At 40.8% G+C, this 19,773-nt stretch overlaps 1 pseudogene; it reads left to right on the forward strand.

The window, feature by feature from the left end:
• The first annotated feature begins 9,519 nt into the window (after positions 1-9,519).
• LOC125516779 lies at positions 9,520-17,878 on the forward strand (annotated as a pseudogene).
• The last annotated feature ends 1,895 nt before the right edge of the window (positions 17,879-19,773 follow it).

Here is a 19,773-nt window from a genome sequence, read left to right on the forward strand (position 1 = left end):
AGCTGCCGGCATTCTCCCTCTTCATGTAAACCTTGTAAAATAAGAGAGAATAGCCATAAGTATTGTGACATAATGTGAAATAACTGCCCATAATGCGATAAATATCGATATAAAAGCATGATGCAAAATGGGCGTATCATGCAACAACAACAATTTCATTCTTAACATAAGGAACTATAGCAAGTTCATCTCCATAAGCACAACTCATATTGGCATCTTGGCCATAAGCATAGCAATAATCAAGTTCATCAAAAAGGGATATTTCAAAAGAATCAATGGGATCATAGCATTCATCATTCGGTATGCACGAAGGGAAATTAAATAATGTATGAGTTGAAGAGTTACTCTCATTAGAAGGTGGGCACGGGTAGCTAATCCGCTCTTCCTCCTTTTGTTCTTCGCTCTCCGCATCATCTTCTTCATCCAATGAGCTCACAATTTCATCAATTTCTTCTTCCATAGACTTCTGCAAAATATTAGTCTCTTCTTGGACAGCGAAGAAGTCCTCAATATATGCTTTAATATAAGCATAAGAAGCATAATTTTCATACCAATATTTAAGTATGGAAAAAATTTCAGATTGGTAAAGAGTAGCATATTACTTTTCAATCAAAGAAGCAATTTCATAAGCACCCTTAAAAACAAAAAATTCATAAATTTGTTCAATATCAAAGTAATTATAAACACCCTTGGCATAAGAAGATAAGATTCCATTATCCTTAAACTCAAATAGGAAGAGGAAGGTGTTTTTTAGGGTCTACAGAATAACAAGTATCTTTCACATAAACTCAAAGCATAGCAATACAAACTATTAATATGATGCTACAAAAGTTTCCCTTTTTGAGATATGCGGTGTCGCACAAAATAAGCATGCTCATTTAATGATTTTCCCTCAACTAAGCTAGTTGGGTTTTTGGCATGAGCACAAATGGATTGAAGATGATCCAAATAGAAAGCTTCAGTAGTATGATAAATTTTGGGTAGTTCTTCAACCATTGGTTTAGCGGGTACAGCTAATTTTTTTAGTATTTTCCGTTTCCTACCCATAACTAAAGATGGAAAACGGGAGCACAAAATAAAAATTACTTAGTGATAAAGCAAACAAGCACACACGAGAATATCCCCATGCTATTGCTCCCGGGCAACGGTGCCAGAAAAGGTCTTGATAACCCACAAGTATAGGGGATCGTTTGTAGCCTTCTTTGATAAATAAGAGTGTCGAACCCAAGGAGGAGCTAAAGGCAGAACAAATATTCCCTCAAGTTCTATCGACTACCGATACAACTCTACGCACACTTGACGTTTGCTTTACCTAGAAAAAGTATGAAACTATTTTGCAAGAATAAAACTACGAGTACTTTGCGAGGATAAAACTATGAATAAATTGCAAGGTAATAAAAGTGGATAGCTTTTGTCAACAAGAAAGTCGTTTGTCCCTAGGCAATCGATAACAAGTATCGGTAATCATTCTTGTAATTCTATATGAGGGAGAGGCATGGGCTAACATACTTTCTCTACTTGGACCATATGCACTTAAGATTGGACCCCTAGCAAGCATCCATATCTACCAAAGATCATTAAGGTCGTGAAACCCAACCATAGCTTTAAATATCAAGTCCTCTTTATCCCATATGCAACAACCCACCTATTCGGGTTTAAGCTTCTGTCACTCTCACAACGCACCATAAGCGAATCATGAACGTATTGCAACACCTATAGCGGGGCCCCCTCACATTTCCGCGAGACGGAGGGCACCGTAGGACAGTGATACATCTCCAACGTATCTACTTTTCCTCATGCTTTTCCTCTTGTGTTGGACTCTAATTTGCATGATCTGAATGAAACTAACCCCGGACTGACGTTGTTTTCAGCAGAACTACCATGGTGTTGTTTTTGTACAGAAATAAAAGTTCTCGGAATGGAACGAAAGTTTGCGAGGATTTTTTTTATACAATAAATAAGAATTTCTAGTGCCAAGATCCACCGGAGGGGGGCACCTAGGTGGGCACAACCCACCAGGGCGCCACCCTCCTGGCGCGCCCAGGTGGGTTGTCCCCACCTGGTGGCCTCGCAGACCCTGAAACCGATGCTATAAAATCCTTTTTTCCAGAAAAAAATCAGGGAGAAAGAATTATCGCGTTCCACGAGACGAAGCCGCCGTCACCTCCTGTTCTTCACCGGGAGGCCAGATCTGAGTCCTATTGGGGCTCTGGAGAGGGGGATCTTTGTTCTTCATCATCACCAACCCCTCTCCATCGCCAATTCCATGATGCTCCCCGCCGGGAGTGAGTAATTCCTCTGTATGCTCGCTGGTCGGTGAGGAGTTGGATGAGATTCATCATGTAATCGAGTTAGTTTTGTTAGGGCTTGATCCCTAGTACCGATTATGTTCTGAGATTGATATTGCTATGACTTTGTCACTTTGGGCCCGGATGCCATGATTTCAGATCGGAACCGTTTATGTTATCACCATTATATCCATTCTAGATCCGATCTTGCAAGTTATAGTCACCTACTACGTGTTATGATCCGGCAACCCCGGAGGGACGGACCGCTCCCGGTGATGACCGTAGTTTGAGGAGTTCATGTATTCATCATGTGTTAATGCTTTGTTCTAGTTCTCTATTAAAAGGAGGCCTTAATATCCCTTAGTTTCCAATAGGACCCCGCTGCCACGGGAGGGTAGGACAAAAGATATCATGCAAGTTCTTTCCACAAGCACGTATGACTATTTACGGAATAGATGCCTACATTATATTTATGAACTAGAGCTAGTGCTGTATCGCCCTAGGATATGACTGTCACATGATGAATATCATCCAACAAATTACTGATCCAATGCCTACGAATTTATTTTATATTGTTTCTGCTAAGTTACTACCGCTACTGTTACTGTTGCACTTGCTACAAAACTACTGCTATCACTGTTACCATTACCATTACTGCTGCTACTATTATCAAAACTATCATACTACTTTGCTACTGATCACTTTACTGCAGATAATTAATCTCCAGGTGTGGTTGAATTGACAACTCAACTGCTAATACCTTCAAATATTCTTTGGCTCCCCTTGTGTCGAATATATAAATTTGGGTTGAATACTCTACCCTTGAAAACTGTTGCGATCCCCTATACTTGTGGGTTATTAGACAACACCGTAAATAAAATATACAGTCATACCAACCAAGATCACGATTAACCCACAGGACAAAACGGATCTACTCAAACATCATAGGATAACCATAGATCATTGGGAAATAATATATGGAGTTGAGCACCATGTTTAAGTAGAGATTACAACGGGGAGAAGGGGTGTTACACCGCTGCATAGAGGGGGAGAAAGTTGGTGTTGATGGTAGCAAGATTATTGATGTAGATCACCGTCACGATCCTTGCTCCGACGACACTCTAGGGACACCGGGAGAGAGGGGAGAGAGCCCCCCTCCTTCTTCTTCTTCCTTGGCCTCCCCCCTAGATGGGAGGAGAGTTCCCCCTCTGGTCCATGGCCTCCATGGTGGCGGAGGGGCGGAACCCCTCCGAGATTGGATCTTTGTTCTCTTCTGTTTTGCGTTCCCCAGATCTGGCCAAAAACAGTTTCTTATATTCCCGGAGATCCGTAACTCCGATTGCGCTGAGATTTTAACACGATTTTTTTTACGGATATAAGCTTCCTTGCGCATGAAGAAGAGCCCCAACCGACGTACATGGTGAGCACAACCCACCAGCATGCACCTGGAGCCTGGGGCGCGCCTTGGTGTCTTGTGGGCACTATGGGCCCCCTTTTGCGTTCATTCCAAGTCCCAAAAATCACATATGTTCCAAAATAATTCTCCGTAAAATTTTATCGCGTTTGGACTTCGTTTGATATGGATTTTTTGCGGAAAAAATGCAACAAACAGGAACTGGCACTTGACAACTGATCAATAGGTTAGTCCAATAAATCATATAAAAAATTGCCAAAAATATGTGAAAGTTGTATAACATTGGCAAGAAACAATCAAAAATTATAGATATCATTGGAAATCGTTGCATGGCAAACAAAAAAAATTCTATGCACACGCAATGATCTATCCATGGAGATGCATAGCAACGAGGGGAAGAGTATGTCTATGTACCCTTGTAGACCGTAAGCCGAAGCGTTTCACAACGCAGTTGATGTAGTCAAACTTCCTTCGCGCTCCAACCGATCTAGTACCGAACGCACGGCACCTCCACGTTCTGCACACGTTCAGCTCGGTGACGTCCTACGCCTTCTTGATTCAGCAAGACGGATAGGTAGTAGATGAGTTCTGTCAGCACGACGGCATGGTGACGGTGATGTGATCTCCGCAGGGCTTCTCCTAAGCACTACGAAAATATGACCGAGGGAGTAAACGGTGGAGGTGGGCGCCGCACACAGCTAGACAATTGTCTGTTGTGTGCTAAGGCGCCCCCCTCCCACATATATATATAGGTGGGAGGGAGGGAGGAGCAGCCAAGGGAGGCGCCCAAGTAGGAGGAATCCTACTTGGAGTCCCTCCCAAGCCGCGCCCCCTGCCTGATATAGGTGTGGGGAAAAGGCAGGGGAGGGTGGCGCCCCCCCCCCTTTCCTTTCTCCCATGAGAGGGAAAGGCAAGAGGGGCTAGCCCTCCCTCCTTTCCTTCCCTTAGGGCCTGCTGTCCAAAGAAGGAGCGCACCAAGGGCTAGTCTGCCCCTCCCTTGGCCCATTAGGCCCATAACACCTACCGGGGGTGTCCGAAACCCCTTCCGGTGACCTGATGGCTATCCGATGCATCCCGGAACCCTTCCGGTGTCTGAATACCATCGTCCTATATATCAATCTTTACCTCTCGACCATTTCGAGACTCCTCGTGATGTCCGTGATCTCATCTTAGACTCCGAACAACATTTGGTCACCAAATCATATAACTCATATAACACTATATCGTCAATGAACGTTAAGCGTTCGGACCCTACGGATTCGAGAACTATGTACACATGACTGAGACACCTCTCCATTCAATATCCAATAGCGGAACTTGGATGCCCATATTGGCTCCTACATATTCTACGAAGATCTTTATCAGTCGAACCGTTATGACAACATACGTAATTCCCTTTGTCTATCGGTATATTACTTGCCCGAGATTCAATTGTCGGTATCTCTATACCTAGTTCAATCTCGTTACCGGCAAGTCTCTTTACTAGTTTCGTAATACATCACCTCGTGACTAAATCCTTAGTCGTTTTCTTGAAAGATTATGATGTGTATTACCGAGAGGGCCCAGAGATACCTCTCCGATACTCGGAGTGACAAATCCTAATCTCGATCTATACCAACTCAACAAACACCTTCGGATATACCTGTAAAGAATCTTTATAATCACCCAGTTACGTTGTGACATTTGATAGCACACAAGGCATTCCTCCGGTATCCGGGAGTTGCATAATCTCATAGTCGAAGAAATATGTATTTGACATCAAGAAAGCAATAGCAATAAAACTGAACGATCATTATGCTAAGCTTACGGATGGGTCTTGTCCATCACATCATTCGCCTAATGATGTGATCCTTTTATCAAAAGACAACCCATGTCCATGGTTAGGAAACCTTAACCATCTTTGATCAACGAGCCAGTCTAGTAGAGGCTTACTAGGGGCACGGTGTTTGTCTATGTATTCACGCATGTATTTAAGTTTATGATCAGTACAATTCTAGCATGAATAATAAACCTTCATCATGAATAAGGAAATATAAAATAACAACTTTATTATTGCCTCTAGGGCACATTTACTTCAGATATATCAATACAACATTATCCCGCCATCGTATATGTCATTGCAAAACAATTAGCCAGATACTCCCTTCGTTTCGAAATATAAGTCTTTTTTAGAGATTCCACTATGGACTACAGATGGAGGAAAATGAGTGAACTATAGTCTAAAATATGTCTATATGCATACGTATGTAGTCCTAGTGGAATCTCTAAAAAGACTTATATTTAGGAACGGAGGGAGTACATTGGATTCTTGAGAGGGCATAACAATCCAAACTAAGAGTTTGCTGCCTCAAGGCGACCGTACAAATTTGTTTTTTTGTTTTTTTGTTCGATGACCAAATCATGGAAAGATCCAATGATTCCTGTAAATAAAGTAAAAGGTGCCCCTTGTTTGTCATAGTGATAAATACAACCAACCCCATGATGCAAGCTCTCTGCTCCTCCCACTAGACTCAAACTAATCACACATTATAATAATTCAAGTTGATTTGTCAATACATCATTAGCCTCCCATTTGCCATCTCGTGAACTAATGTGCACACACATATATTAGAAGAGGCAAATTATTGGGATAATGGCATGATGGGATGATTCCTTAGATTTCCTTCAGTTTATCTTAATAAAAGAATGGAACCCTCATTGGACATAGTTATAAATACAACCATCCCCATGATTCAAGCTCTTTACGACTCCCATTGGACTTATCATATACTAATTTCACGTTCTAATAAGAAAAGCTGATTGACCAATCATCAGCCTACCAAATAGTAGGTCATTACAACAACAAAAAATCTTGATACATTACATTATTGAGGGGACACACCAAGCCAAACTAAGGGTTTGTTGTCTCAAGGTGACCGTATTGTGTTGTCAATTTTGTTTCTTAAGTTGGATAATCACATGATGGAAAGATTCTACCGACTTCCTTAAAATTTACATAATTTAATATGCAGACTCTCGTTAGTCATAGTTATAGATACAACTAACCCCATGATGTAATCTCTTTAGCCCTCCCCTTGGCCATATCATGAATCAAGAATACATTCCAATAAACCAAGTTGAATTGTCTATACAATATCAGTGCCAGCTAATATGTGATTGCAAAATCAATTGGACAGATACATTGGATTCTTGAGCCGACACAACAATCAAAACTAAGTCTTCTGCCTCAAGGGGAGCATAAAGTTGTGCCATTTTTGTATATTTTGGAGGACGAACATATGCTGGAAAGATTCCACATTTTCTTCATTCAATTTTTTTCTTAATAAAATAAGGATACTCCCATTTTTTATAGCGAATAAATAGAACCGACCCCATGATGCAAGCTCTTTACTCGTCCCACAGGCCATATTATGAACTCATCGCAATAAGCCAATTTATTGGTTGATACATCAACACCCCACTAGCTAATATGTTCTTGAAAACAAAATTGGCTGGATACATTGGTTTTTGAGAGGGCACAACTATCCAAACTAAGAGTGTGCTGCCTCAAGGCGAGCGTTATTTTGTTGTTTTTGTTTCCTTAGGTTGATGACCATATGATGGAAATAATCCATTGATTTTTAATTTAAAGGAAGAGGTGTCCCTTGTTTTTTATATTGATAAATACAACCAAACCCATAGCAAAAGCTCTCTACTCCCCCTTAGCCTCAAACTAATCACACATTATGATAAGCCAAGTTGATTAGTTGATACATCATCAGCCTCCCATTTGGCTCTTCGTGAACTAATATGCACACATATACATTAGAACAGACAAATTATTAAGATGCCGACATGCTGGAAATGTTCCATAGATTTCCTTCAATTTATCTTAATAAAAGAATGGAACCCGCATTGGACATAGTTATTAATACAACCAATTCCATGATTCAATTTCTTTACTCCTCCCATTGGAATTATCATGTACTAATTGCACAATCTAATAAGACAAGTTGATTGACCGATAAATCATCAGCTGGTCAAATAATAGGTCATTACAAAAATTGTTGTCTTGATACATTATATAATTGAGGGGACACAAGAAGCCAAACTAAGAGTTTGTTGTCGCAAGGTGACTGTATAGTGTTGTCAGTTTTGTTTCTTAAGTGGGATGATCAATAATGTAAAGATTCTACTGATTTCCTTAAAATTTTATTAATAAAATATGGAGACCCTCGTTGGTCATAGTTATAGATACAACCAATCTCATGATGTATAGTCCTCCCATTGGCCTTATCATGAGCAAAGAATACATTTACATTAGCGAAGTTAATTGATCGATACATCATCAGCCCTGCCAGCTAATCAGCCCTACCAGCTAATATGTGATTGAAAAATCAATTGGCTGGATACTTTGGATTTTTGAGTTGGCACAACAATCAAAACTAAGAATCTTTTTTGCAAGGTATCAAAACTAAGAGTCTTCTGCCTCAAGGAGAGCATCAAGCTGTGTCTTTTTTGTTTCTTTTGCAGGATGACTATGATGGAAGGATTCCACAAGTTTTGTTCAATTTTTTCTTAATAAAAGGAGACCCTGATTTGTTATAACGAGTAAATAGAACCAATCCTGTGATGCTAGCTATATATTTACTCGTCCCACTGGCCTTATTATGAACTAATCGCAATATGCCAATTTATTGGTTGATACATCATCACCCCACTAGCTAGTATGTCAATTCAAACATAATTGAGGGATACAATAATCCAAACTCATAGTCTGTTACCTCAAGAAGAGCATACAATTTTTAACATTATTCTTAATTAGTGGGATGATCAAATGATGTAAAGATTCCACATATTCTGTTAAGTTTTTTCTTTAAAAGGGAAAAGCACCTCGTTGTTCATAGTGATAAATACAACCAACTCCATGATGCAAGCTCTTTACTACACCCATTGGCATTATCATGAAATAATCGCAATAAGCCAAGTTGATCGTCTGATATATCCTTAACACACCAGCTTATATCTCATTGCAAAACAATCTGCCTGATACACTGGATTCTTAAGTGGACACGACAATCCAAACTATGAGTCAGTAGACAGTACAATTTTGTTTCTTTGGAGGGATGGCCACTTGATGGAAATATTCCGGTGATGTTTTTCTTAACAAAAGAAGGGGGGCCCTTGTTGGTCATAGTGATAGATAGAAGCAACCCTTTATGCTAGCTCTTTACTCCTCCTAGTGGTCTCATCATGAGCAATAAGCCAAGTTGATATATCAATACATCATCATCCCGCCAGTGTATATGTCATTGCAAAAACAATTAGCCAGATACATTGGATTCTTGAGAGGGCACAACAATCCAAACTAAGAGTGTGCTGCCTCAAGGAGAGCGTTATTTTGTTATTTTTGTTTCCTTAGTTAGATGACCACTTGATGGAAAGATTCCATTGATCTTTCTAACTAAATTAAGGAAAAGGTGTCCGGATGTGTTCAAGTGCGAACACCTCTCTCTGTGTGTGTGTGTGTGTGTGACATACCACGCTTGTGTCAGTCATCGTCCGCCACATCGTCTGGTAAAGAGCTTCATCAGGAACCCCGCTAAGGTCAATAAAGCTTCCCTTGTCTAACAGATATGCTTCTTCAGATGCAGCAAAAAAAAAAACTAATATTACATATGAATTTCATGTTCTCGGTGTAAGTACTTATTTTTAACTGAATGATCAGCTATAATAATATCAAGAATGGCGTTGCTTTTGTCTTTGCCATGTTTTGTCGCATCCACTGTCTATATCTATACCTACGGTTCTTTGGAGTCCCAGCGACAGCTGCCGTGTCATAAGGTGATCGATTCCCTTTTCCCATGTTGAGCCCAGCAGATGTTCGGGCCAGTTCCGTCCTCATGGCCCCTCGCCGACTAGCGGGTCGTCACAATATCGTCCTCCCTGCGGCGGCGGTATACCAGTCCGGCCTAACCTCTCGCTCTTGCCATCAGCAAGCAAACTCATTTCGCCTCTCCCTCGCCCGCGCCGCGGCACATACCTCCAGCACCAGCCTTTCTTCCACAAAACCATGCCACCTCACCTTCTTCTTTGGTCGTCAGCATCCACCTCCACTCCACTGGATTTGCGTGAGGTCTCGAAAGATTTCTTCTTCTCATGGTAAGGAGCTCTTGCTCTGCTTGGATTAATGTTTTTCTTTCATTAGTTCGTGTTGCTGGGAGAGAATTTTCACACCGGCATGTCCAGTCCTTGCTGTCATTATTATAGAGCCCCCTCGTCGCTTGGCCACAGATGGTTAAATCTTCTCTCCCTATGTCATGATCTATTGATGTTTTTACTTCCTCTCCCTGCAATATATGAGTGTTCGGGCAAGCTCATGCGCTGCCGCATCTGCTTTCTGAAAGACCTCAAGAATTCCTGAGCAGATTCCACGAGGTAGATAGGAGCGTCCACTGCGTATGTGTGTGTACTGAGCGGCTAGAGGACAATAGGATCTAGTACTGACCTTCAACGGCGGCAGACTCCATGGTCGTGTGGGCGGCTTGGAGACTGGATCTCGAGGTGGTGACTGCCTTTCTAATGCTGATGGAGGTGTGGGACGTCCCCTCCATCAATGGATCGGTTCGATGCGGCTCGGCAGGTGACACATACGTCTCTTTTGGAGTCATCAGGCAGTGTCTGTCGCCGGTAGGTGAAGCCTCCTACACATGCACCGTTGGCGGATGTTACGCATGACGTGTCATGCAGGGACGTCAAGTCATGCCTGCTACCGGCACGTGTTGCACACGATGGTATAAACGGTTTCAACGACGACTTTATGCACTCGGGTGAAAACACAAGATCTCTGATCAGGCTACGGCGACGCGCGCCTGCGTCGAGTTCTTGCCGAAGGTAGTGGATTGAAGTTTGGCTTCAGGAATGAGAATCCGGAGTTCAACCTTGAATTGGACTCGTCATTATCGGCGCACGTGCATGGATTCCTTCTTGTAGGCGTAGCCTATGAGTTGTGTATTTTCCGTTTTGATATAACCTTGTAACATAGGGTTAGTGGGTATCTGGTGGAGTTACTGTCGCGAGGGCAGGCTCTGGTTTTCTTTTTGCTTTATTTTCTAGTCGATATTGTTCTGGGATTTTGCACTCTAAATAATACTCCCTCCGTTCCAAAATATTTGTCTTTCTAGAGATTGCATTAAGTGACTACATACGAAGCAAAATGAGTGAATCTACACTCTAAAATATGTGTACATACATCGTATGTTGTAATCCATTTGAAATGTCTAGAAAGATAAATATTTAGGAATGGAGGGAGTATATGGCTTCATGCATCATTCTGATGTAAAGACCGGGGTTATCCTTCTTTAAAAAAAAGTAATGGTCCTCGCCCGCTCGATGTTTGGCGTGGATAGACAAACACGTTTTAATCTGTGGGATTAAGGGGGCAGGCACCATTCGCTAGGAGCTCAGTTACCCGTCCAGAGTAATGCTTTTGGGTTCTTCAGATGCTTACAAGTTGTTGCCTGATATTCATGTACCACATGATTGCTCTTCTATTGGTCCATGCATGAATATCATATGACACACGTTTATTTATCTTTTTCCAACAGCATATGCAAGACAAAACGCAAACCAGGGATACAAGGTATGAATATCATTCTTCCTCCATGTTTCAACTTTATGCTTGAAATAGTTTTACTTACTTTTAGACCCTAAAACTTGGAAATGAGCTTACAAAAACAAGTCATAATTTCAAAAATTCCGCCTGGGCGTGCGAGTCCCCGTCTTATCCAATGGTCAGGACCGTTTCAAGATCCGTGCCAAGCAGTTTTGCAATTCCATCCTGTACAAAGTACACAATCCGGCCTCTATGGAGCAGAAGGTGGACATGTAGAGCTCGATCCGGTCCTCTCCCTCCCATCTCGTCCACTCTCCCTCCCGTTGTTTTCCCTCTCCCCACCCTCCCGTCGTGTCCCCTCCCCATTCGTCAAACATGGCGGCCGCCTCCTCCAGGACCCCGTTCTAGCTAGGCGTGGCGGCCAGGGCTACCTACTCCGTGCAATGAGGACGGTGACCTCCCCAGCCCAACAACGCCACAGATCTAGACGGCGGTAGGGAAGCTCCCTCCTCCGGGGAGACAACGACCTCAATCCTCCCCTCCTCTTCCAACCACGCCGGGATCCATGGCCAGCCATAGATTTGGAGGGCTTCTTTTTATTTCTTTGTGAAGATTTGATTCAATTATTTGATGTGTTGGTTTCCAAAATTATGTAGATTTCTTTTGTATTGTTGTATGTTACGAAGTATTTTCTTTGGGATGTGTCTAGGGCATAACTATGTCCTATCTAAACATGGAAAGGTGTCATAGCAACGGGGTCCCGGCCCCCTTTTATCTAGCCGTTCGCCCTTGATGAGATTTGTGCCATTGTCTGCCGAACAGCAGCGGTTGCCTATTTATCTAGTCCATTTCACCATGCTAATGGGGGGCTCCTAGGGACAAGTAGGTTGTAGGGGTAGGCAGAGTAGGCAAAAGATGCTTAGGCCCTCTAGCATGTTGGTCTGACTGGACAGGTTGATTACTATTGAAAAGACCAGATGTGGGCGAAGCATGTGGCACATCTACACATCACGTGGGATGTATTGGATGTATAAAAGTACTCCCTCCGTTTTGTTTTACTCCGCATATAAGATTTGATCAAAGTCAAACTGCACAAAGTTTGATCAAATTTATATAAAAAATAAACATCTACAATACTTAAACTATATAGTATGAAAATACGTTTCATGGTGCATCTGATAATATTGATTTCATATTGTGAATGTTTATATTTTTTAATATAAAGTTAGTCAAACTCTATAAAACTTGACTTTAACCAAACCTTATATGCGGATTAAAAAGAAACGGAGGGAGTATCCATGTTCAAAATCATGGGTACAAGGCTGCAAGCATCAGTGATTTGCTGTGAATAATTTGTACTACTTCATAAGAACCAACACTAATCTAAGCACCATTGTCTTGTAATTTCCATCACATATATACGAAGAAGAATCGGAATTACATTTTCTCGTCCGTGGCGTCCTAGTAACAGAGTATCAATTAGTTTAATTGAGGAACAGTAAAGTGCAATCTTAGGCCCAGTTGTATTTAAAATGCTTTCATGCTCTCGCTTTTAATACTGCAGTGGGCTACTAATCCCAGCTGCGAACAAGGACATGGCACAGATCTCAATGAGCACGGGACGGCTAAGATAAGCCGGAGTACAGACCCCCAGGTGCTGAAACGTTACTATCATCTAAATATGACATCAACATTGTTTGTGGCCCTTTTATTTGTTCGTTGAACGCTAGCTAGTTATGCTAACCATGTCAGGTAACCCTGCTTTAATGTGGGTCCACCTGCAATGAGAAATACTCAGCGCTACTAAAGCCCAGTAAGGTGGATTTCTGTTGGGCATGTACGTCCACGCTCTATGCATGAGCATGCAACGCATGAAAAACACTACGATCTAAAGCCTCTCTCGTATACTTATCTTTTCTTTTGACTTTTTCTTGCCGATCTACACATGATGCTTGCATGCATCAATAAAGTACTTGGATGTTCAATTTAAAAATGGTTTGATTGCCAGATTATGATCACAAAATTGTCAGATTTACAATTGTTTAGTTGTCAGATTACAATACATTTTTCCCGTGAAAAAAAGATTACAAAACATTTTAGTTTTCAAGAATGAAAAAGGTAGTTGTTGTCTGATTTCAATTTTCTTTTCAACTATACGGAGTTAAATGTCTAGAGTGGACTTGCAGCAATATTTACTGCAGAAAACTTGTCTTCTCTGTTAAATATTTGATGAATGGTAATTCTTGCATCGAGTTAATACCGTACACAACATAGGAACGGGAGGATGTAATAAGGAAGCAGCTCAACAAACCCGAATTATCTCTCTCTGCGTACGACACTGCATGGATGGCTTTGGTGCCATTGCCTGGTTCTCCTTAGGCCCCATGCTTCCCTGGGTGTGTGGAATGGATATTGCAAAATCAACATGATCATGGATCTTGGGGTATCCATGAAGCCGAGTCTTCGGCCAAAAAGGATCTTCTCTTATCCACATTGGCTTGTGTTGTTGCACTTCAAAAATGAAACATTGGCCCCGAGCACATAAGGAGAGGTATAGACAAAAAGATGTATTTACTAGTTTATGTTCTTTTATTGACTTACTTTTGAGAACTGAAATGCCTTCATTTGATGATAATGATATTCATCAGGACTGAGTTTCATTGGAAGAAATATCTCCATTGCCATGAATAAGATTGATACTCCTATAGGCTTCGACATCATATTTCCTAGTCTGCTTAGCACTGCCATTGGGATTGGTTTAGAATTTGCTATTCCACAGAATGATGTTGATGGGATTCTTCACCTCAGAGAGATGGAATTAAAAAGGTAAGTCAATGAAATTTGTAGAACTAAAATTGCCTTGTTTTTCCTTCCCATTGTACTAGAGAAATGTCTGATTTGTTAAGTTCATTTGCTTGAACACTGGTTATGTCAATGGAAATATTTATCTGCCTTGTTTCTCACAGTTTTGCTTCTTGAGAGAAAATTTTACGTATATTTCCTATTATAAGTTTGTCTAGAAAGTGTTCTGTGAGCATGATGTCATTTATATTTTCGGTTTCTTACCTGTGCTGCCGAGAATGAAAGATTGGTCAATCTGAATATTAGTATTATCTAAATTAACCTGTCAGTTACATTTAATATCTCTTGTACGTATTTAATTCAGACTTTCTGGAGATAAATCTTGCGGGAAAGATGCATATATGGCTTACATAGCTGAAGGGTTAGGAAATCAATTAGACTGGAATGAAACCATGAAGTTCCAGAGAAAGAACGGATCATTGTTCAATTCTCCTTCGACAACTGCTGCTTCTGTGATTTACAATTATGATGAAAAGGCTCTCCAATATCTAAATTTACTTGCCAGCCATTTTGGAAGTGCAGGTGGGTCGGTGTACCTTTCCATCTTAATTGCAAGGCAATCGATTGTTCTCAATTACTTTTTGATAAAGGACCCTCATTAAACTCAAACCTTCGTATGAAGGGCATACAAGCAACAAATTTTTTTTCTGTAATTCAATACTCGAGTGTTCTCCATACCTATTAACAGTATTTTTTTATGTAGTTCCAACAGTTTACCCAATAAATATACATATTCAGCTCTCAATGGTAGATTCTCTTCAAAAAGTTGGAATATATAAGCACTTTTCTAGTGAGATAAATAACATTCTAGACATGACATACAGGTAATGACCGTAAGTGATGATTCGATATCTTCTTTTAGATGTTTTCTAAACTTGATTGTATGCAATTTTCAGTTTGTGGTTGCAAAGAGATGAGGAAATCGTGCTAGACATCACAAAATGTGCAATGGCATTTCGCCTTTTACGGATGAATGGATACGATGTTTCCTCGGGTCAGAATTCATTATTCTACTTACTCCATGTTCTGACTTGATTTAACTTGCTCATTTTAATCTCGCGCAGATGGCCTCTCCCATGTTGCGGAACTCTCCAGTTTCACTAGTTCACTAAAAGGATATTTGAATGATACAAAATGCATACTTGAATTGTACAAAGCTTCAAAACTATGTTTGTCAGAAAATGACGTGATATTGGACAATATAGCCGTCTGGTCTGCCAAGTTATTGAAGGAAAAGTTGTGCTCCAATGAGCTGCAAAGAGCGCCAATTTTTGCGGAGGTGCTTTCCTGAATTTACCACTAAGAAAAGGATTTGGTCCTAGATATCACTGGTGCTTAAATTCATGTTTAACTCTATCCTTCAATAATTTTAGGTGGTGCATGCTCTTGATTTTCCCTTTTATGCCACATTGGAACGTCTAGACCACAGGTGCAATATCGAAAATTTTGATGCTAGGGGTGGTCAGATGCAAAAGACAGAATACTTGTAAGCTAGCTATTTCGCAAGAGAAACATGTGGGTCATATAAATATAGCTGTGAGACAACCATTTCAAACATTTTTTTCCGAATCAGGCCATATGGTGTATTCCAAGATATTTTGGCTTTGGCTGTTGAAGATTTCACTACGTGTCAGTCTATTTACCAGGATGAGCTCCTTCATCTCGACAGGTAACCATATATAGATACACTCTCTTATTTTGAGAACTTCGTTTTTAGAACATTTCCAAAATTTTATGACAGTTGGGTTAAAGAGCACGGGCTGGACCAGCTAAAATTTGCACGACAGAAGCAGCTATATTGCTACCTGTCGGCTGCCGCTACCATATGCGAGCCAGAATTGTCAGATGCCCGCAGTTCATTGACCAAAAGTGCAGTACTTACCACTGTTGTTGATGACTTTTTTGATGTTGGGGGATCAATTGAAGAACTGGGAAACCTCATATCATTGGTTGAGAAGTATAATCCCTCATGTGTTATTCTCCTCTTTATTTACGACTGGTGTCTTATGGATTGCTAATAACTGACCTTCCCCTTTTCTCCCAATGGCTATGTTAGGTGGGATGGGCACAACGAAGAAGATTTCTACTCAGAGCAAGTAAAAATAGTATTTTCTGCTCTCTATTCAACTGTCAACCAGCTTGGAGCAATGGCTTCCACACTGCAAAACCGGGATGTTAGAGAACACATGATAGACACAGTGAGTTTCATATATTATTTTGTCAGTATGCATGTTTCGTTGGGTTCAGTGTTGACAAGTTGAAGTTTATCTACAGTGGCTACATGCAATGAGGGGTACGATGACCGAGGCACAATGGCAGAGGAGCCAATATGTGCCAACAATTGAAGAGTACATGAAAAATGCAGTTCCTTCTTTTCTTATGGGCCCCATTGTGTTCCCAATATTATATTTTTTGGGAGAAGATCTCTTGGCTACTGTTGTCAAAGATCACGAATTCAATGAGTTATATCGGCTCATGAGCACTTGTGGTCGTCTCCTGAATGACAGTCAAAGTTTCGAGGTATTTGCAGACTTTACGACAAAATATATCAATATTCCTACAAGATTTTTACAAAGATGACAAAAATATGGATGCTTTCAACATATAATTAAATCACCTATATTAATATGAAATTATTTTTTACTCATTTCAAGTATAAGATTTTTCAGCATCACAACCTTAGAGTATATATTTTTACTGCCTATGGGATTGAGCACTCCGGAATTAGATTAGCATAACCTGCAAATTAATTTACTTTGTGTTTAATTTTGTACGAAATATAACTGCAAAATATAACACGGAAGGTGCATTAAAAACATGTCTATTTAAGCATACTCCCAGGTGTATAATCGATTCAATTTTGTGGTACATTAAACGTGGGAGTACATACTCCCAGGTGTACACAAACATTTTTCTATATATTTGTCTGTACTCTCTCCGTCCCGAATAATTGTCGCAGACATTGATAGAAATGGATGTATGTAGAACTAAAAATACGTCTAAGTATATCGATTTCTGCGACAAGTAATTCGGGATGGAGGAAGTATTACTCCCTCCGTAACGAAATATAAGAGCGTTTAGATCACTACTTTAGTGATCTAAACGTTTTTATATTAAAATTACATTTGAAGGGTATTACAACATTATTCATCTACTTCTGCAGAGGGAGGGCAGCGAAGGCAAACTGAACATGGTCCACCTGCTTATTCTTCACATCGGTGGTTCTATGTCTATAGAAGACGCCCTAGGTGTGATGCACAAGTCCATAGATACTTGCAGGAAAGATCTGCAAAAATTGGTTTTTAGGAAAGGAAGTGTCGTTCCGAGACCATTCAAAAAGTTGTTCTGGAACATGTGCCAGACTAGCTTCGTGTACTACCGCGAGACAGATGGATTTTGCTCGCCAGCTTCATTAAACAGCCTAGTGAATGCAGTTATCAATGAGCCTCTCAAAGTACCAAGTTAGCAATGCATCGTCCCCTAGATGTTTCATCCAATACCATATGGACTGCCTGTGTCAACTAAAGCCATCTACACTTTCTGTTTCGTCAATTGAACAGTTTGAGGTTTTTCTCCTGAGTTTAGTAAGAAATCTAGCCGTTTTTTCTTTGTGTTCTCAGCTCGCGGATTGTGCAAATCTGTTGTGTTCATCTGTGATTCAGAATAAAAGGGGAACAATAAAAGCAGCAAGTTGAACGTCGCGCCAAAAGCTCTCTGGTGTGCTCTCCCGTTCTCTCTGAAACCTATTAATTCGAGTTTAATTCAGCAAGTTTGGATGGACAGCCTGCTCATCGGCACTGTTGCAAACAATTACATCGTGGTATACAAAATCAGGATCGTCCTCTATAGATAAAGCCATCTTTCGAATTAATTAACTACGTACCTTTGAGCCACCTCAGCGCTTTGACACTCCCAGTTGTCAGATCGCGTTGTTACATGTCTCGAATCCACCGGCCGTCTTGCTGAGTCATCACATCATCAGTTTCATCGTGCGATCCCACTCGCTCGTCCTGTTAGGACCTACTTCTTCCTTTTCGGTTTATAAGGCTCAATTCAAAAATCTCACCAACCAAGGTAGATGATGTGTGGTGGAATATTTTTTATAGTTTGCAAAAGCACACAATAAATGCTCTTGTTTTCCTCAAAAAATTATGTTTACGAATGCATTAATTGCAATGCATGCATGCATAAAGTGCATGCATTGGTCAGTTTTCTCTTAATACTTGCATGCAATGATTTAATGCACCTTGAAGTCTGAACATGTGATAGGGAACAACCAAATTAAGCCTTATAAAATGAAAAAACTAAAATTTTAAGATAAGCCCTATAAATCGAAAAGGAGGGAGTACATAAACTCGGAGAGTGATGCCTAGGATTGCGATATGGCTGGAGCCACCGTTATTTTATTTCCACTGCTATTTGGCCTACGGGCATTATTACGTAATAACGACGTTGTAATCAACATTTGTTGCGTTGTAATAAGATATGACTGTGATATTATCTTGTGAATATGCGTGTTAGCAAATCCCTTCGGACTAGTACAGTGGATGCACATTTTTTTGATAAAGGACTTTTCATTGAATAGATATATCGAGGTGATACAATCGCATCGAAAGAAAGCCCGGCCTCTGCATAGCTAGATGCACACAGCCAAAAAGTCAAGAGTGCCCTAAGAATAATAAAAATAATTCGGTACAAAGCGAAGCAAATAAATCATGTCGAGGCTAAGGTGCGGTAGGTCCTATCCGTAGATCACACCGCCATCCATGGGGGTAGAAAATCTCCCTGGCCGAACGCTCCAGCCGTGTAGACGCCATCATAAAAAGATCCCTGTCCTCCGGCCTCTGCAAGATAGACCAAGTACGGAGCCATCGTGTACAAACATGAATAATCTGCATAGGAGATGAGACACATTTGTTATTGAAGATCACATCATTTCTGGTAAGCCACAGTACCCAGCATAAGGCCGCCGCTCCCACGAGAATATGTGCTGAAAATTGTTTATCAATACCCCGCAACCAGTTGCCGAACATGTTCCGTGCACTACGTGGTGGATATAAATTAGAAGCTACCTGAACTATGGCCCAAACTGCCCGAGAGAATTTGCACTCGAATAATAAGTGTCTAATAGTCTCGTCATGTTGGCAAAAGACACATGTCTTAGAACCATGCCAGTTTCGTCGTGCCAGATTATCTCTAGTTAGAATGACTCCTCTATGTAAAAACCAGAGGAAAATCTTCACTCTTAGAGGAATTTTGAGCTTTCACAATTTCCTGTTATCAACTGGAACATCACAATGAACCATTGCATCATACATGAATTTGACAGAAAATTTGCCATTCTGATGCAAGTTCCATCGAAAGACGTCCGGCTCACCTGACAGTTGAATGTCCTCCAGACGAGTGAGTAATTCATTCCATGCTGCCAGGCGAGGGCCAAGAAGGTCCCTACGGAAAGAAATATCAGGGTTTTGTTGTCCTAAAACTTGTTTGATCGTGACAAATTTATGTCTGACAATCCTGTACAAGCTCGGATATTGCACCATTAGTGGGTTATTCCCTAGCCAGGTGTCTTCTCAGAATCGAACCTGAGAACCATCCCTAACCGAGAAGGT

The sequence above is a fragment of the Triticum urartu genome, chromosome 6 (genome assembly GCF_003073215.2).
Source record: "Triticum urartu cultivar G1812 chromosome 6, Tu2.1, whole genome shotgun sequence".
Classification (NCBI taxonomy): domain Eukaryota; kingdom Viridiplantae; phylum Streptophyta; class Magnoliopsida; order Poales; family Poaceae; genus Triticum; species Triticum urartu.